This window comes from Nannospalax galili, unplaced genomic scaffold (assembly GCF_000622305.1).
Source record: "Nannospalax galili isolate Female #2095 unplaced genomic scaffold, S.galili_v1.0 scaffold591, whole genome shotgun sequence".
NCBI lineage: Eukaryota > Metazoa > Chordata > Mammalia > Rodentia > Spalacidae > Nannospalax > Nannospalax galili.
Genome location: NW_008330926.1, coordinates 4,702,741 through 4,723,236, shown reverse-complemented (window position 1 = coordinate 4,723,236; position 20,496 = coordinate 4,702,741). Strand labels below are relative to the sequence as shown.

General features: G+C 47.3%; 1 non-coding gene across 1 annotated transcript; it reads left to right on the top strand.

The window, feature by feature from the left end:
- The first annotated feature begins 9,326 nt into the window (after positions 1–9,326).
- On the top strand, positions 9,327–9,517 carry LOC115068084. Its single transcript, XR_003847467.1, has one exon. It is a non-coding gene; the product is annotated as a U2 spliceosomal RNA (small nuclear RNA).
- The last annotated feature ends 10,979 nt before the right edge of the window (positions 9,518–20,496 follow it).

The following is a 20,496-nucleotide window of genomic DNA, read 5'->3' as shown; positions in this document are numbered from 1 at the left end:
GAAACCAGCTTCCAACTGAATAGCTGCAGCTCCGGCAGGGACGAGGCTCTGTCCGTCTGTGTGGGCTCCTCGAACAGACCGTCCTAGTTGATAAGGGACCATTCTTTCCTGTCTTCTTTTTTCCATTTCTTTTTGTGTGTGCGTGTGTTCATGTGCGTGCGTAGTGTGTGTGGAGGCCAGAGGTCAACATGGGGCGTCTTCCTCCGTTGCTCTCTACTTTTTATTTGTTTTGTTGAGGCACGATGGATCTCCCTGTAGCTCCAGCTGGCCTAGAACTTGCTATGTAGACCCTGACTGGCCTCAGTTTCACAGAGATCAAATCTGCTTGCTTCTGGCTCTGAGCAGAACCTAATATGGTGGGACTAATGGTGTGGGCTACTGTAAGTCACTATTTTGCTTTGTTTTGGGTTTTTTTGTTTTTGTTTCTTTAGACAGGGTCTCATTTACCTGGAGTTCACCAGCTCAACTAGCTGGCCCCTAAGCCCCAGGAATTATCTCTGTCTCCCCAACACAGGGATTAGATAGTACCCAGATTTTATGTGAGTACTACATTGACCTCAGGTCCTCCAGCTTGCATGACAGGGCACTTTGCCACCGGAGCCATCTCCCTGGCCCTGGAACTTTACTTACAATTAGTAAGTGAGAAAGGAGGGACTGAAACAACGATAGGATGATCACTGTGTAGAGCCTACACAGTCAGGCAGTCAGGACCTCTTCAGTTATTGGACACAAGACTGAAGGAGTCTTCAGAGAGGGACTGGGTTGCCAGTACTCAAAGCCTTGATGAGTCTTGGAGTCACTAAAAGTGAGCCCACTGGCATGCTATGGCTTCTGAAAAAGCTGACACACAGTACTGTCCCACCTGTAAGGTTTCTTGCCTGAAAGTAGAACCTGACTAAACAGCCTGTAGAGCCAAAATCCATTTGTAGGGGCACAAGATCCCGCACATAAAAGAAAACTTAGACCAGCTGGCCAGGGAACACTACTGAAATGCCAGCATTACAGAGGTAAAGGCAAGAGGATTGAGTTCAAGGCTAGCCTCAGCTACATAAAGAGTTTGAGGCTGGCTTGGGATACATGAGGCCCTATGTCAAAAAAAGGGTTGGGGCTGGAGAGATGGCTCAGTCGTTAAAAGCACATGCTGCTCTTCCAGAGGACCCACGTTGGGGAACCATATCAGGCAGTTTATATCTGCCTGTAACTCCAGCTCCAGGGAGCTCCAACCCTCTGACTTCCACAGGCACTTGCACTCACGCACATACCTACACACACACACACACAATTTTTTAAAGTTATTTTTATTTTATGTGTATACGTGTATTGCCTGAATGTAGTAGGTAAGTGCACCCGTGTCCTGCAATGCCCGCTGCAATGCCCGCTGCAATGCCCGCAGAGGACAGAAGAGGCTGTCGGATCCCCTGGAACTGGAGTTATGGACAGTTGTTAGCTGCCATGTGGGTGCTGGGATTCAAACCTGGGTCTTCTGCAAGAACAGTGTTCTTAACCGCTGAGCCATCTCTCCAGTCCTGTAAAATATTTAAAAATAAATAAATAAATACCTTCCCCCAATTTTTTTAAAAGAATGATTACAGGAATGCAACCTTTGTAATGCTATTTTGTAATCTCTCCCACCTTGCAAAACTTTTGTTTACTAAAAGGGCCTACTCACTCCTGTTACTTGATGGTCAGAGCAGCTGAGCCTTTCCTTCATTTCCTGCATTTCATTTGCTCTGATTCTTTTCAAACTAATCAGCCTGGAAAGACTGTGAGGTCAGACCCAGGCCAATGGGGAAAACACATAGTACACTACCATTAGTGTAAAAACCTATCAAATGTCCTCCTTGGCGTGCTTGTTTGCTATCTCAATGAGACCATGTGCCCTTTTGCGAAAATAAAAGCCGCCTTGCTGAGTTGCTTTCCCTTTGTTCCCATGTTCTTAGTGGGGTACTGGTGGGGGTCAATACCTGGCCACAGTATTTCCTTTCGATTAGATCCTTAAAAGACTTAGCTGTCAAATACAGCATATGAACCTTGTCCTTGACTCAAGAAAGATAAAAAGTTGGCATGGTGGCATATGCCTAGAATCCCTGTACTCAGGAGACTGAGCAGAAGAATTGCTACAAGTTTGAAGTCAGAGCTACACAGAGAAATTTTATCAAAAACAAAGAAAAGAAAAAAAAAAGAAGAAAAAAGAAAAGACTGGGTACAGGAGAAGTGTGTCTCAGTAGGTAGACGGACTACTTGTCCGGCATGCTTGACACTCTGGGTTCAATCCCCAGTACTTCATAAAACTGAGCCTAGTGGGGAAAAAAAGCTGCATGTAGCACATGCCTTTAATCCCAGCACTTGGGAGGCAGAGACAGGCAGATCTCTAGTCTATATTGCAAGTTCCAGGCCATCTGGGGCTATAGGAAGACCCTATTTCAGAAAGACCAAAACAAACAAACAAAAACAAATTAGGTTTAGCGGAGCAAATGAGTAATCACACACTTGGAAGGTGAAGACAGGAAGATCAGAGGTTCAAGGTCATCCTCAACTATATTAACAAGTATGAGACCAGCCTGGATTATATGAGACCATATCTCAAAAATATATATGTAGAAATAAATTAATTAAATAAAATAAATAAATAAATAGAAACCAGTCTTTTTTTCGGGGGGTGGGTATTTTTGAGACAGGGTCTCCCTGTAACTCTATCTGGCCTGGAACTCAGTATGTAGACCAGGCTGGTCTTGAACTCACAGACATCCACTTGCCTCTGCCTCCTGAATGCTGGAATTAAAGGTGTGCGCCATCACACCCAGCTAAAAACAATCTTTTAAAAGATGAGAAAAGACCAGAAAGAGGGGGAAGAGAGAGAGGGAGGGAGAGAGAGAAGGAGGAGGAAGAGGAAGAAGGGAGGGAGGGAGGGAGGGAGGAAGGGGGGGAGGGAAGAAAAGTGATTTTGGAGGACTGGAGGGTGCAGCCCCGTGGTTAAAGTGCTTGCTTATCATGTACCTAGGTCCCCAGCACTGAAAGGAAAATGTGTGTGTATGTGTTCATGTGTGAAGGTATACATGTAGGTGTGCGTGCCTATGTGTGGTGGCTAGAGGACAACCTTGGGCGTCATTCCTTAGACAATGTCCATCTTCATTTTTTTGGTTGTTCTTTTTGAAACAGGGTCTCCCTGTAGCCCCAGCTGGCCTGGCACTTGCTATAAGGACAAGGCTGGCCTTGCTCTCACAGAAATCGGTCCGTCTGCCTCTGCCTCCTGAGCGCTGGGACTAAACGTAAGCCACCACGCCCGGCTTATATGCTTTTACTTTTTATGTGTGTGTTTTGCCTGCATGCATGTAAGTGCACTCATGTTGTGTGATGCCTAGGGAGGACAGAAGGGAGAGGGGTCAAACCCCCCAGAACTGGAGTTACAGATGGTTGTTAGTCACCTTATGGGTGCTGGGAACCAAACTCTGCAGGAGCAGCCAGCGTGTCTTACCACTGAGCTGTCCTTCCAGCACCCCTCAATTTTTTTTTGAAGCATCAGAGAAATATGATAGGGATAGATACTAGATGACATTAAGGAACTGTTAAATTTGTTAAAAAATGACATTAAATTTATGAAAGCTTGTAATTGTTTAAAGATTCACATAGGTATATAGTAAATAAATATGAATGACAAGTTCCAGATTTATTTGATTCTTTTGTTGTTGTTCTATTTTGTTTTTTGAGACAGGGTCTTCCTTTAACCTCAGCTGGCTTAGAACTCACTATGTAGACCAGGCTGGCCTCAGTCTCATAGAGATCTGCCTGCCTCAGCCTACCAAATGCTAAGATTAAAGGCATGTACCACCACACCCTCCCCAGATTTATTTTAAATGTACCAGACCTTGGATCTTGCCCCCAAGGACCCATATAGTAGGAGAGAACTGACTCCTGCAAGTTGTCCTATGAGATCCACACATCTACTGTAGCACACACACACACACACACACACACACACAAAATACGCAAATAGTTTTATTTTATATGTATGAATGTATTGCCTGCATGTGTGTAAGTGCATCTGTGTTGTGCAATGCCCAGGGAGGCCAGAAGGAAGAAGGGGTCAGATCCCCTGGAACTGGAATTACCAATGATTGTTAGTTACTACGTAGATGCTGGGATTCAAACCCGGGTCCTCTGCAAGAGCAGTCAGTGTTTTTTGTTTTTTCCTTTTTAGTCTTTTTAAGACATGTGTAGACCAGGCTGGCCTCGAACTCACAAAGATCCTCCTGCCTCTGCCTCCCAAGTGCTGGAATTAAAGGCATGTGGCACCACACCCGGCTCAGTCAGTGCTCTTAAATGATGAGTCGTTGCTCCAACCCCCAACCAGTTTTTTTTTGTTTTTTTTTTAATAAAAAGGACTAGACTTTTGAAGCCCCAAGTGACTGGCCTGGTTGCAGAGGGCTCTTCTAGCACATTCAAGGCCCTGGATTCAACTCCTGCACTGTAAAAAGAAGAATGGAAAGTGGCAAGAACCAGAGTGGAGGACTTACTGGAGTATGGGTTTGCAAGATCAGTTGACCCCTTACTTGGAACCTCCTCCTCCTCTTCCTTTAAGGGAATCTTAGTATGCAGTCCATGCTGGCCTTGATCTGATGCTCCTGCCTTTGTGCCCAAGTGGCTTTTTTGGGTAGGGGGAAGGAGGTTGGGGTTTTTTTGTTTTTTGAGACAGGGTCTCCCTGTAGCCACGGCTGGCCTGGAACTCACTACGTAGACCAGTTGCAGGCTGGCCTCCATCTTACAGACATCTGCCTGCCTCTGCCTCCTGAGTGCTGGGGCTAAAGGCCTGCACCACCATGCCTGGCCTGGCTGTCTTTCTTAACAAATATTTATTGAGACTCTGTCACATAGTTTTGGCCACACAGCAGGAGATGCAAGATCCTCGTCCTCACACCCCAGCAGAAGAGACAGACACACTGACCCCAAGCAGATGTGAATAAAGTGTCGTGTAGTGCTGTATCAGGCGAAACGAACAGGACTCACATGCAGACAGCAGCTGTGCATTAGCTTTGACAGCCACTGGAACCAATGACCACACAATGTCTCTAGTCTAGCAGGCCTGTAGGTCAGAACTCTGATAAGGATGTCACTGACCTAAACCTATTGTATGGCAGGCCGAGTTCCCTTATGAAGGTCTGGGGAGTTATGTGTCCTGGCTTTCTTCTGTTTCTGGAGAATGTGGTGCTACACACCCATAATTCCCAGGCTAAGGCAGGAATACTGAAAGTTCAAGGCCAGCCTGGGTTATATATCGAAACTCTAGCTCCAACAAAACGTTCGAAGCAAAAGAGATGCAGCAAGATTCTGTCTCAAAAAACAAAAATAAAGCCAGGTATGATGGTGCACACCTTTAATCCCCGGAGAGGATTAAAATGCTCAGGAGGCAGAGGCAGGCAGATTGAGGCCAACCTGGTCTACATAATGAATTCCAGGCCCAATGTGGCTACAGGGAAACCTTGTCTCAAAAAGACCGCCCCGCCAAACCCCCAAACAAAAAGACAAAAACCCCAAACAAACAAACAACAACAATGTAACCAGCATAGGCCTTGTGTGTCTTACCCTATCGAGGCTGCTCAGATTGAGGAAGCCCATCGGGAAGGGTGGGAATGCTCTGGGGAGAGGTTCAGGACAGAGAGGTGCAGGACTGGGTAGGGGAGGAAAGTACATCCTGTTTCAGGTTAGCACAGGCCTGGATACAGACCCCAAGGACAGCCCATCTGGAGGAGGAGGCTGAGCTGGGCGAGGCCATGGTCTGTGAGCTGATGAGGGCGGCATGGACAAGAGAGGCTACTGAGCAAGTTGGGGGTGAAAGCCGGAGGTGAGGAGGTTAGTGGAGCCAAAAAGGTGAGCACAGCCAGGCAAGACCAAAGGGGACAAGGACAGGGAGGGGAACTGGCTTCAGAGAGACTGAGTCAGGGGCCAGACTGGCTGGACCTGGGCAGCCCTTAAAGCCAGCTCCCACTGAGTCCCAGACTACTTTGGTGGCAGACACTCGCTTTGTGCCTGGTTTAGGTGAGCAGACTGGCAAGGGAATGGAGGCCTTGACTTCTTTTTTCTCTTTAGGATGGGGCCAGGGGGCTCTGAGGGTCAAGTTGGGTATGGTGGTAGGAAGTACTGGGGGAAGGGGCCAGAAGAGATGGGTTGATGGAAAAAAAGAGGGAGACCTAGGATGGGAGAGTTGGGAGAAAGAGGAGGATGAAGTGGAAGATTTTGCAGGTGGGCTGCTACAGAGGAAGCTGTGGGACAGAGCTAAGGGAGCTGGACCTCTTAGAACCACAAAGTCATGGTGCAGCCCTAGTACACAGCAGGGTGGAAGAGGAGCTGGGGGGTTACAAGACCAGCGACTAGCATCTCAGAGAAGCAAGGATGTCCCTGGCAGAGACCCAGGCTTGTAGGTCTCTCTAAGGCTGCCGTTGCACATCCATTTTCCCTTCTGTCTGGGCTGTCCCAGGCTGACTGCAGGCTAGGTGATGGTTTGCCACATTTGTGGAAGGGTGCCTGTGCATGTTGGTTTACACCTCTGCTGTGCACTGCTGGGTCTCTAACGTAGGTGTGTGTATGTGACTGAGTCTCAGAGGCATCTTCCAGTGACTTCCTCTATGACTTTTGTGAGGGTATATGTTGCCTGTGCCCTGGGGTGGGCTGTAAAGTAATGATTTCTAGTCTATATGTATGTAGTCAGTGTGTGAGAGCCTGAGTGGGTTCCTTCCCTACTCAGAGGCTGTGTGTTGGTGTCTGGAAGGGCAAAAAGAGAGCCAGGAGTCCTGGGAAATTGACCCTATGGGTAGAGAGACAGATGGGCCCATGGAGAGGGAGGAGGTAATCCCATTGTCCCTAGGGAGCACAATGCCCATGCCTCAGCCCCTCACCTCTCCCTTCATTATGTCTGCACACCACTCCTCCCATTGCCAGGGCCCAGCTGGACAGAGCCATCTGTCAGACCTGTGAAACATGAATGGGCTCTGGAGATCCATCAATTAGGACAGTGACCATCTCTGTTCAGACAGGCCCGGTTCCCCTCCCACTGAGAGCAGAGGAGGCCTTGTGTCCAGTCTGCACTGATGGTCCCTACAGGCCATACTACAAGTTCTGAGATGGCCTTTGTACAGGAGCCAGGGGACTTGGTGGCCATGTGGGAGCACCCACTGGTGTTGCCCTGCCAGGTGGAGGGAGAGCCACCAGTGGCCATCTCTCAGTAGAGGAATGAGCTTGTCCTGGCCAACAACAGAGCCATATGGTTCCCTGTGTCAGAACACCCTGCATTCCCACCAGAGACCCCATTCCAAGCCCATGAGTAACACTTTATGACCCAGAGCCACTATAGGTGACTGATGGGCCAGTATGCCCAGGTATAGCTGGCAAGTACGTGATGGGGCTGCTACAGGGGCAGAGGATGAGAGACCATGGAGACACAGAGGGTACCAACGGGACAGAGGTACCCACAGTGAACCTGGACAGGAGCAGCTCAGCCATTAGATTTGGTTCACAGTGCCTTTAGTTATATACTTTTAAAAAAATATTATTTTTATTTTGTTATGTGTATTGCCGGCATGTATGTGGGTGCACCCATGTCATGCAATGCCATGGAGGTCAGAAGAGGGCTTCAGATTCCCCTGGAACTGGAGTTAAGGAAAGTTTGTAGCCGCTAGGAGGGTGCTGGGAATTGAACCCGGGTCCTCTGCAAGAGCAGTCAGTGCTCTTAACCACTGAGCATCTCTCCAGCCCCTACTTATGTACTTTTAGGGGCCACAAAAATATTCATTTTGGGGGTTGGAGAGATGGCTCAGAAGTTAAGTGCTCTTGCTGCTCTGGAAAGGGATCCAAAGTTCCGTTTCCAGCACCCACACAGGGTGGCTCACAATTGCCTGTGACTCCAGCTCCAGGGCATCTAACATCCTCTTCTCACTCGCCTCTATGGGCATTCACACATAGCATGTCTTCACACAGACACAGACACATTAAGAAAATGTTCTTCTTTGTTTCTGAGATAGGGTCTCATATAGCCCAGGCTGGCCTCAAAATGGTTATATTATCAAGGGTGACCTTGAGTTCCTGATCTTATTGCTTCAGCTTCCCAAATGCTGAGATTACAGAGGTTACCACCAGGCTAGGCCTCACAAAGATGTTCTAAATTCTTTTATTTGTGGTAGGGGGCATGCTGAGAATTGAACCTATGCTTCCTGTACTCCATCACTGAGGTATAGTCCCTCCCAAAATATTCTATATTTTCTTCTTTTCATGTGTGTGTATATGGTTTGCATGTATGTATGTATGTATTCATTCTTGCATGTGTGTGTATGTACATGTCTGCAGGCCTGAGGTTGACATCAGATGTTTTCCTCAATTGCTCTTCATTCTTTTTAAGTTTTAGTTGGGGCTGGAGAGATAGCTCGGCAGTTAAAAGCACTAGCTGCTCTTGCAGAGGACCTGGGTTCAGCTTCCAGCACCCACAAGGTGGCTGACAACTATTCCTAACTCCAGTTCCAGGGGCTCCAACTCCCTCTTCTGGCCTCTGTGGGCAATGCATACATGTGGTATACTGAAATGTAGGCAAAACACTCATACACACATTTTTTAAAAATGATTCTTAATTTTGTGTATGTGTGTGGGTATGTGCACATGAATGATGGTGCATGTGCGGGTCAGAGGTGTTGGGTCTTTCTAGAGTTGGAGCCATAGGCAGTTGCGAGCTGCCCAACATGGATACTAGGAATTGAGTTCAGGTCCTCTGCAAGAACAGTATGCACCTTTCGTCACTGAGCCCTCTACCTTATTCTTTTTGAGGACGAATCTCTCAGTCAAATCCAAAGCCTGCCAGTATGGCTAGTCCTCACTAGAGTTTGCTCCAGGATACTGCCCCTGCCTTCCAAGGCTGGGATTACAAACACCAGCATGCCTGCCCAGCATTTACATGGGTTCCAGGGATCTGAACTCTGGACCTCTTGCTTTTGCAGCAAAATCTTTTAACAGCTGAGCCACCCCCCACCTTTTTATCATCATTATTTATTTTTTGAGAGAGAGACTCTCATGTATCTCAAGCTTTCCTCAAACCTGCTATATAGCTGAGGATAGTCTTGAACTTCTGATCCTCCTGCCTCTACCTCCAGAGTGCTGGGATTACAGACATGTGCCATCACATCTGGTTTATGAGTGCTGAAGATTGAACCTCGGGCTTTGTGTATGCTCTGCAATCACACTACCCCTTAATTTCTTTAAAATCATAAAAAAAGGATAAAGGATAATGGATATGTAATGTGTCCAACTTAAATTACATTTAACTTTATACCAACACAATTGCAAAATGTATCGCTTCTCGGCCTTTTGGCTAAGATCAAGTGTAGTATCTGTTCTTATCAGTTTAATATCGGATACATCCTCTATCTGAGGACAATATATTAAATGGATTTTTGGAACTAGGTGTTGGAATAGGAGCTTGCTCCGTCTACTCCACGCATCGACCTAGTATTGCAGTACCTCCAGGGACAGTGCACCCCCTCGGGGTGAGGTTGCTTAAGGAAAGACAATGTAATTATCCCACCTATTTTTACTTTAGGTAAAAAACACTAAGGTTGCTGGGTGTGGTGGTGCACGCCTTTAATCCCAGCACTTGGGAGGCAGAGGCAGGCAGATCTTTGTGAGTTCGAGGCCAGCCTGGTCTACATAGTGAGTTCCAGGACAACTGGGGCTACAAGGAGACCCTGTTTCAAAAAGACCAAAAAAAAAATTGTAAAATGTTATTTTTTAAATAAAGGAACTGGGCATGATAGTGCATGGTTATAATCCCATTACTTTATGAGCTGTAAGTCCAGCTTAGGCTACAAACCAAGACAATTGTTTTTGTTTTTGTTTTGAGGCAGGGTCTCCCTGTAGCCCCAGCTGGCCTGGAACTTGCAATGTAAACCAGGCTGGCCTCAATTTCACAGAGATCAACTGCCTCTGCCTCCCAAGTGCTGGGATTAAAGGCATGTGCCACCATGCCTGGCTTCAAACAGGAATTAAAAAAAATATTTTATTTTGTGTGTATGAGTATATTGCCTACATGTATGTAAGTGCACCCATGTTGTACGATGCCCGTGGAGATCAATAAAGGGTATCAGATCCTCTGGAACTGGAGTTGCAGATGGTTGTTAGCTGCCATGTTGGTGCTGGGAATCAAACTCAGGTCCTTTGGAACTGCTAAATCATCCCTCCAGCCCCAAAAGGAATTTTAAGAAAGGAAAGCAAAGCATTTATAGTCCACAAAAATGATAGACACAAGACTGCAGGGTTGTATAGTGACAGGATCAATAGAAAGTGGCAAGTGTAGGCAAAGCCTAGGTCCACTTGTTCACATGCCCCCCCTCCCTATGTCTGTCCCACTCCCACCAACATCTGGCGTTTCTCAATGTGAGCTGGGCAGAGTTGCGTTTCCAGTGCCTGATCAAGTGGATGCCCAAACCTTCCACCTCCCGGGACCACAGTGGCACTGCCAGGACACCACCAGCTACTGGTGAGCATCAGTCAGGAGTGTGCTGTGTAATAGGCTGGGGGCAGGGAGCATCCTACTGCCTGGTGGCATCAGTCAGGAGTGTGCTGTGTAATAGGCTGGGGGCAGGGAGCATCCTACTGCCTGGTGGCATCCTTCATATCACAAGAGTGAACCAGGCTGATGTGGGCATCTACTGCTGTGTGGCATAAAATGTGGCCAAAACCTGCCATACCCTGGCTGCAAGGACCAGGGTGGGTCTTGGGCAGAGGGAAGGTATGCCTGCTATGGTTACTCATAGTAAGATGCTTTGAAATTTTATTTATTTTTATGTTTTTGAGTATTTTGCCTCCATGCATGTGAGTGCACTATGTCAGACTGTTATGAGCCACCAAGTGGGTGTCGGGAACTGAACCCAGGTCTTCTGCAAGAGCGGCTAGTGCTCTTAACTGCTGAGCCATCTCTTCAGCCCTAATGCTTTGGATTTTGAGCATTTAAGATGCTCTGTGTTAGGCCCCGCACTGGAACTGGTGAAACACAGAGCACAGCTAGTTTGTTCCTTGACAGAGCTTCCTGGGCTTATGCAAAAGATGGTTCTGGTCTTTTGGATGGTTAGGGTCTTCTGGAATAAGCTGAGCCAAGCTAGGTGTTGAAGGGTGAATATAGAGGCAGGACAAGGTCAGAAGGGTAGAAGGACAAACACACAAGAGAGAACAGCACAATTCATGCAGGCAGTGGGGTGCTGCTGACCCCATAAATGGGTGCTGGGAAAGGCAAGACCCATTATGAAAGGGGCTCAGACTTGATCCAGAGCAAAGTGGGGTCCTCAGTGGGGTTAGAGGGCTCAGTAGCCTGTGCTTCAAGCATGGGTGTGTCTTGCATCTATGTATGCACTTGTAGGCCTCCTCCTCAGGATGAGGATGAAAATCTGAGACCGAGATGAAACATCCCAGGAGACTAAGGGTCGTAGCAGAGCCTATGAGGATGCAGTGGGACACAGGACTGATGAGGTAGACCACTGTGTGACACTGAGGTGGCCTGGCGAGGTGTCGTTGAGAGTCAAGCCTTAATCAGACACTAGGGGGCTCCCGAGTATAAATAAGCAAATTGGGAAATCATCGCTGGCTCCAGACTTCCAAAACCTTTCAGACAAAAATCTCACCAAAGGATATGCATTTAAAGACAAAACAAAATCCGAGCATGGAGGCGATGCCTTTAATCCCGGCACTCGGAAAGCAGAGGCAGGCAGATCTTTGTGAGTTCCAGGGCCAGCCAGCTGAATAAACCCTTTCCTTTCCAAGTTGGTATTGGTCAGAGTATTTTGTCACAGCAGTGAAGAAACAAACTATGACATGAGGCTAGGACACCAATACTAGTTGGGGATCGCTGTTGAGAATGAAGCCATCTACCAATGTGTGGCAGAGAACAGCAGGGGTTCCAACTAGGCCAGTGCCTACCTGGCTATGACAAGGAACCCAGAGTCACCCCTGACTCCCAGGAGCCTGCAAGCTATGGCTTTTGTTACCTCTGCCATTCATGTGCCCTCAAGCCCTCTTGTGGATGTCCCTGGCTACTTGCTTTACCTCCAGCCAGTGCAAGGTGGGTGAAGGCCGGTGAGCAGGGCCGTCAGAGTTCAGAAAAAGGCCAGAAGTGAGTCCCTGGCTCCAGCCCACCTCTGTCCAAATGGTGTGTCCTAAGATCAGAAAGCAGAGGCAGGCAGATCTTTGGGAGTTCCAGGGCCAGCCAGCTGAATAAACCCTTTCCTTTCCAAGTTGGTATTGGTCAGAGTATTTTGTCACAGCAGTGAAGAAACAAACTATGACATGAGGCTAGGACACCAATACTAGTTGGGGATCGCTGTTGAGAATGAAGCCATCTACCAATGTGTGGCAGAGAACAGCAGGGGTTCCAACTAGGCCAGTGCCTACCTGGCTATGACAAGGAACCCAGAGTCACCCCTGACTCCCAGGAGCCTGCAAGCTATGGCTTTTGTTACCTCTGCCATTCATGTGCCCTCAAGCCCTCTTGTGGATGTCCCTGGCTACTTGCTTTACCTCCAGCCAGTGCAAGGTGGGTGAAGGCCGGTGAGCAGGGCCGTCAGAGTTCAGAAAAAGGCCAGAAGTGAGTCCCTGGCTCCAGCCCACCTCTGTCCAAATGGTGTGTCCTAAGATCACTCTTACCTGCTTCAGTGACCCCCCCAGAACCTTCTACATGCTTGACAGGTCTCTGGGTCTGTGTGGCAGCTTGCATGGTCTCTCAGGTTTCCTCACCTCAGTGTGACAAATGGAATCTTCTTCTGCCCAGCTCCAACTCCTGCAACCTTCCCTTCCTGCCCTCCCTGGAGGACTGGCTGGGTCAGCCAGGTACCAGGAGGACGTTTAGCCACCCTTATGGGGCTGAGGGCATATGGTTAGTGAGAGACACTGAGTTGTCATGCTGGTCCGCTTCACAAAGCCAGCCTGCTTCTAGCTCCAAGGTTGTTAGTAAAGACTCCTTTGAGAATGTCTTCTCCGGCCTGGAGCCTACAACAGCCCACAGCATCCATTTGCAGGTTTATTCAGCCAAGGATGACAGGATAGTACTCTGATCCCATCCTGGCCTCCGCTATTGGCATGATGAGTGACAGATGCTTCCTCCCGTAGAGTCCCTGGCCTCAGGTGGGCTGGGGCTGCCAACCAGTTTGTTTTTCTCTGCAACCTTGCTATCCTTGGCTTTTTTACCCGAGTGCTCAATGCAGACTTTCTAAGAGCTGCCACCCCAGCTGAGCCCATTGAAAGTTTCAGACTCTTTCATCACAAGCTGGCAGCTGGCCATTTTGAGGAGCCCCTGCTTCTAGCCATCAGTGAGCCTTTTCTTCCTCTACACAAACCTGGGTGAGGCCCTAAAACTTTTATTTTTAATTTTTTTTTAGTTGGGGCCTTGTTATACTGCCCAGGTTGGCTCAAGGGGTCTTCCTGCTAGTCTGAGTGGCTGTACCACAGTGCCTGGTATTCCTGCAGTCTTAGGCCATCCTTGGACCCCTTTCTTTTTTATTTAAAAAAAATTTTGGTCTTTTTGAGACAGGGTCTCCCTGTAGCCCCAGCTGGCCTGGAACTTGATATGTAGACCAGGCTAGCCTTGAACTCAGAGAGATCCACCTGCCTCTGCCTCCTGAGTGCTGGGATGAAAGGCCTGTGCCACCACACCCAGATCCCTTTTTTGGTATTTTATTTTTACTTTATGTGTGCGAGTGTATTGCCTGAATGTATGTTAAGTGCACCAGGTGCAATGCCCGCAGAGGTCAGAGGGTGTCTGATCTCCCGGAACTGGAGTTATGGGTGGTTGGCAGATGCCATGTGGGTGCTAGGAACTTAACCCATGGACCCCCTTCTTAATGTGACTTTGCCCCAGGTACTGAGTTTCTTGGAGAGCAGGCTCCCAGAAAGGTGGCTCCCTTCACTCCCCAGTTCCCTGCAGAGCCAACTGCCTCTATGATCAAGCTCCAGGCATTCAACAGCAATAGTGAACTTTGTCTTTTTGCACAATGAACCCCACCTCTGGTAAGTGGGATCCAGAGCGTAGTATGGTTAGGGTCAAAGCAAGCTCCTCCAAGAGAATCCAAGGCTGTGATTCCTCAGGGAAGAGGGCAGGCTGGGCTCTGTCTCCAGCCCAGGTTTTCTGCCAGATGACTCTGTATCTAGAATTTGAAGCTAGATGCTCTGCAGCCAGGGTTGAGAGCAGAGTGTGGTGCCTGGCCTGGCTGCCCTCATCATTTGCTTTCTCTTTCTCTAGAATGGAGACATTTGGTACAGGCCAGGTAAGGGCTAATGTGGAAAACTGCTAGGGAGACAGTCTATCACTGTGTCTCAAGGCCAAATGGCAAGTGTTCTTTCCCCCATGAGGAGGCTGAGGCATGGGGCTGGGTGGGTGGGTAGAGGGGGGAGCCAGTTCGCTCCAGAGCTATGAAGTACCAGGAGTCAAGGAAGGCCTGGTGGACTGTAAGAGCAGAGTTCTCAAGGCAGAGGACAGTGGTGGAATAAGTGGGCCTGAGCAAGGTCTCACCATCTAGAAACAGGATTGGAATGTCCTCGCCATCTCTGGAGATGGGACCCAAGAAGGGCCACAGCACTGACCCTTTCTACACGAACAGCCTCATAGACTAGCCACAGAGGACAGGCTCAGAGCAGAAAGAAGCTGGGGAAGAAAACCGAACTCATGATCCAGGTGAGAGGTTCAAATGCTGAGGAGTTGGTCGGAGAACAGATGTGCTGAGACCTTGGGACAGAAGCCTGATCATTATTTCACCCTCAGATGACCCTGGAACAGCAGTCCTTAGCCTAAGGCTCTCCAAATTGGCTCCCTCCAAGATGCTAACTGGGAATCCATCAAAGAATCATCCTCACCTGTTGCTCTCACCCCAGAGTTAGCAAAGAAACAAAAGTTCCCTGAGGAGGGGCAAGGCTAGCCATAAATAGAAGTTATGGTTTCTCTTTTTCCTACACTCCAACAAATGGGAGAATCTGTGTCCTTCCTTCCAACATACTACCTCAAATTAAGCCAAGTTCAACTGGAAGTTATACTACTTGCCTCATAACCCTTTTAAAAAAATGTTTTCCAATATATATATTTAGTGACTGTGCATTTCATTCATCTATTTTTTCCAATATATATTTAGTGACTGCATTTCAATCATATTTAGAAGGCCCCTCCCCTATCTGCATCATGGCCTTTCTTGATTCAAATATGAACCTACATAAAGATTTATAGCTGGGCGTGGTGGCACATGCCTTTAATCCCAGCACTCGGGAGGCAGAAGTACATGGATCTCTGTGAGTTCGAGGCCAGCCTGGTCTACATAGCAAGTTCCAGGTCAGCTATGACTACAGGGAGACCGTCTCAAAAAGATTTATAGCTTTAAGGGTTCCCTCTCCAAGTGATCAGGAACAGGGAATGAGACACTCATGCAACAGGGCAAGAGCTCTACTATCACAATCAGAACATCTAGACTGAAGGCTTCTTCATGACCCAGGGACAGGTAAACTGCATCACCTGCAGTCTGAGTGGGCACATGGGTAAGGTGGGGGCCTAGTTCTTTGCCTCTCTTCTCCCAACACCAAGTACCAAACATCTAAGTTCCCCTAAGATTCTCTGAGCAATCAATTCCCATGTCCCTCTTCCTAAATCTAAAGCATTGGCTCTTTTAGAGCGGCATCCCTTCACTATTTGATCCCTGTAGTCCCAGCTGGCCTGAACTTGACCATGCTGGCCTTAATCTCACAGAGATTCACCTGCCTCTGCCTCCTGAATGCTGGGATTGTGTACGCCACCACAAATGGCTTTAAAAAAAAAACAAAAATAAAAAACCTTTATTACATAGAGTTGGGGGAAGGGCACAGTGCATGTTGGATGCCAGAGTATAACTTGTGGGAGTTGGTTCTCTCTAATCATGTGGGTCCTGGGGAATCAAATTCAGGTCATCAGGTTTGACAGCAAATGCCTTTACTTATTGAGCCATCTTGCCAGCCCCGATTTCTACCTCTAAAGGGATTAGTTTGACTGAAGGTTTCAGCCCTCAAATCCCTTGTTAGAATAAGTAGAGGGGTTGCATAGTGCCCGCCACCTGTCCCCCTCAATTTCAGGAACCCAAAGTCACTTGTCATCCAGTTCTGTCATGAAAGGCAAAGCCTCAGCTTAATCAGCCTCTCCCTCCAGTACTGTCCCACACTGCATCAAAAAGGGAAGGAAAGCCCATGGCTTAGAGGGCTACAACATTGTTTCTTCGACAATGACAGAGTAACATCAAGAAGATGTTGATTCCAGGCCGTCCTTCAAACCCTTCAGGAAATGACAGCCTCTTCTTTGGTTGGTCCTGGTCTAAAAGGGTTTTTTTTTTTTTTTTTTTTTTAAGATTTATTTTGGGCTGGAGAGATGGCTCAGCGGTTAAGAGCACTGACTGCTCTTGCAGAGGACCTTTGTTCGATTCCCAGAACCCACATGGCGGCTACAAACTGTCCTTGACTCCAGTTCCAGGAGAATCCAGAACCCTCTTTTGACCTCTGCGGCATTGCACAACATGGATGCACTCACATACATGCAGGCAACACACTCACACATAAAATGAATAATAAATATTAAAAAGATTTTTAATTATGTGTATGCATGTGTCTGTGTGGGTATATGCATGTGTGAGTACAGGTGCCCATCCAGAGTCCAGAAGTGGGTGTCAGATTCTCTGTATCTAGAGTTACAGGGGTTGTGAGCCTTGATGTAGGTGCTAGGATTCAAACTTGGGGTCACTGCAATAGTATGAACTTTTAACTGCTGAGTCTTCTCTCCAATCCCCTATAAGTTTTGTTAGAAAAAAAATAAAATGAACATGGGGTGGGGTTCTGATTAATGCTGTGGGTTGAATGGTAAACTTGAGGAAGAGGTGTGATATGGTGAGGAGGCAGCAGTTTTAGGCTCTATGGGGAAGATGCAGTCAGAATGTTAAGAAGCTATATTCCACCTCTAATGCTGTGAGGGGCTTGGGCCAGGCCAGTAACCAGCCTAAATTCTACCTAGTCCTTTGGACTCTGTCATTGGGCAACTGAACTGGGGTTTCTAGAGGTGGAGGGGAACAGCAACACAGAGGTAAGGTAAGTAAGGGCTTTAAATAGTCATAACTAAAAAAGAAAGTAGGAACCACAGGTACCAAGGTTGGACTGTAGTAGACTGTATAAGCCATAACCCAACCATCAGTTACTCCCAACCCAGCCACAACTAAAGCACAAACCACAGGGAAGTTTAGAAACCATTCCTTTCTTTATTAAACATAGCTTGCAAGTGATAAATATTACAAAGTTTTTTTTTCTTTTAATCCTTTCTCCAAAAATTAGCTTATTATTTGAATCTGTCACTGCCGAAAATGTTCAGCAGCATCTGAAACAGATGGGAGTGTATTTGCCTTTTGAAAACCAGTTTCTATTGGTCTTAAGTTTTTTCGTTTTATTTCCCAAACACAATGCAGAAAATTAGAATGACTTTTAAAAAAAGAAGAAGGAAAAAAAAAAAAGGAAACTTAAAAGAGAGTTGTGCAAAAGGGTCTTGTTCCCCTCCCACCCACCCTATTCAGGGAAGGCCATTCCCATCCCACCTCCCTGTGCCCCCCTCCCCCCCAATCTATTCTTCCACCTTTACCAGGGCCTTACCCATCAACCTATGTCCTCTCCAGGCTTTAGAGTCAAGAACTTATGAGAGTGGGAAACTCAGCCCAGGCCATGGGGAGTAAGTTGGGCCTCTGAAGGAGACAGGCTGTGAAACAGCTGTCCTTGGGGGTTCAGTTGAGATGGGAAGGAAAGATGGGGCTACATCTGAGCTCTCATCCTATAGCTCACAAAGACAGTTTCTAGATCACCAACCTGGGGCACTCATTGGTCAATCCCCCTTAAGACCTCTATTGGTTGTGAGGTGGGGCTTGGAGCCTGGTCCCTGCCATCAGATGGCTAGAAACATCAGGGCCAAGATGTCATCAGTCTGACATCTTACATATCACTGCCACCTCACCCAAATCAAGGCTGAAGTAGGGGACTGGCAATTCTCCAAAGACTGTCATGAAAGTAACCACTTAACATGCAACTTTCATTTCCTCCCTGATCTTTTGGCTCAGCACTTCCCTCATTTCAAACTGTCTGTTTTGGGTAGGAAATGCAAGGTTTTAAATTTAGTGGCCAGATGATTTCCTCCCTTACTTTACAGGTTAAAAATACTGAGACCCAGAACATTAGCTCTACCAAAGATCACACAGCAAGTCAGTAGGAGAACCCAGGTCTCCAGACTTTGCCCCCTCTGTACTGGCACTTCTCTTATTCTCTACAATCTTGGATTATGAGGCCTGTCTTCACAGGAGCCTCACCTCAGTCCATGAGGCCTAGAATGGTGCGGGTAGATGTGGCTATATCTAGGTGAAAGCTCTTTAGGATGATTTTTTAAAAGATTCCTCTTCCTCCTATCCCCTGATGGTCCACCCTCTCAAAGGTCCATAAGGTTCTTTTTCTGAAGGGTGGGGTAAGGGAAATCCCTTGCATAAGAAAGTCTGACACTGAATTTTGTTATATAGGTATATTGTATATATGCTGATGCAATCAAAGGGCGGGGGGAAACAGTGCAAATACAATTACAATTCATAATAATACTTGGTTCCAATGCCCCCGGGAACTGCCCCATTCCTCGGCTACCTCCCAACCTCCAGCACGTCCCCACAATATCAACCTAATGCTGGGGGATAGGGAGGGTGGGCAGGTCAGGGTAGGGAGTGGGCTCTGCCAAGGCAGTGCTGGTGACCCGGAGGGACTACTCCAGGGTGGGGAGGGCAAGGCACAAATTAGGGGTGGGTGGTGGGGGAGGTGGCACTTCTAAGGAGGGGTGGGGTTGGAGCAGTTGCCAGTCTCAGTGTGCTGGGCCCGGCCCACTCCCCTACCCACCCTCCACAGCCCTGCCTCCCTACACCCTCCCCTTCCCCAGAAACCCTTTTGCACGGATCATACACAAACGGGCACATTACAAAATGACATAACACAGTTTCACAATATCCATGGCTAGGGCTTTTTTTTCTCTTTTTCAATTTTTTTTTCTACACAATGTACAATTCCTTTTAAATGGATCAAGAAATAGCTTATATACACGAATGAGTCCTTGTTATAACATCTCGGCAGCAAATATCATAAGCTAATGAAGATCTTGATGAAAGGGAAGGGAGCCTAGGATGGGTGGGGCAGGGGGTATGGAGAGAAGGGTTATGCCTTCTGGAAAAATAGGGAGAAAAGGGAAAGGAACAAAAGTAAAATATCAAGAAGCATCTTTACAAAGCAGTTCTACAGCTAATTCCTTTTAAAGGGGAAAGGAAAGGTAACCAAAGCAGGAAAACATTTATCTCTGTGTCTTTAAGAAGAAAAAAAAAAGTCTACCATACATATATCCAAAAATGCTGGAAAAACACTTATTCAGCGATGGAGGGAGTCCAGATGCTGTGGTCAAGTGACAAAATAAAACTGACAAATAAGGACCTCTGTCTCCTAATTTTACCCAAGCCTTATCACTAATCCACCCATTGCAGGTTTCTATGGAGTAAGACACCATTCCTGAATGACTACTTTTAGTGTCTCTGGGTCTGGAGGAGGCCAGACAGTACTGGTGGGATCCTCATTCTACTAACACCATTAAATGCAGAGGTCCAGTGGTAAAGGACAACTCTAAACAAAGGGTCTTTCCTCCTGTCCTTACGGCACAAGGGTTAGTGTCTGTAGGGCCCAAGGCCTGGGGATGATAGTAAAAGACTTGGAGGGACACAAGGCAATCAGTGATGTCAAAAGTAGAGGCTTGAAAAAAGGAGAGTAGGGAAAGAAGGGAAGGGAGGAGGTGGAAGGCTAATACTTCACCATGATTAAGATCTCACCCCATCACTAATCTCTGGGAAGGGTATGAAGATGGGGAAAAGAGGATAAAAAAATCAAACCTCAGCAATTGAGCAAAGGGTCACAGAGCTATACTAGTCAATAAGCAGCTTCTATGTAATTGACCCTGAAGGGATAGAAACAGGGAAGATTCTACCCTCTCCCCTATGACCTTAGCACCTCAATAGGCACTAGACCATGGGCTTTTCTTCCCCACCATTCCCCATTTCTAGACATCTTATTTCCAAACCCTAATCAAAGTGGCCTGGCTCCCAGGGTAGGGACCTAGCTCAGGGCAGGGATAGGCCCCAGCTGGACGGTATTGCACATTCTCTGTTCCTTACTTTTAATCTCAACTGACAAACTTGGGTACCTTGTACCTCTGAGCACCTCTGAGCTGGGGTCAGGGAGACATAACAGAAATGGCACTTCATCACGGGGTAGGGAGAAGCTAGACAAACATGCCACAAGGCCAGATGACTTGTAGGAAAAACATTAAAAAATGGAGGGGGGAAAAATAAAGCTTCCAATTTTGTGGAAGAGAAAAACAAAACCAATTTATCCAGTGCTTTCAAAGCACAGAGGGCAAAGAAAAGATGC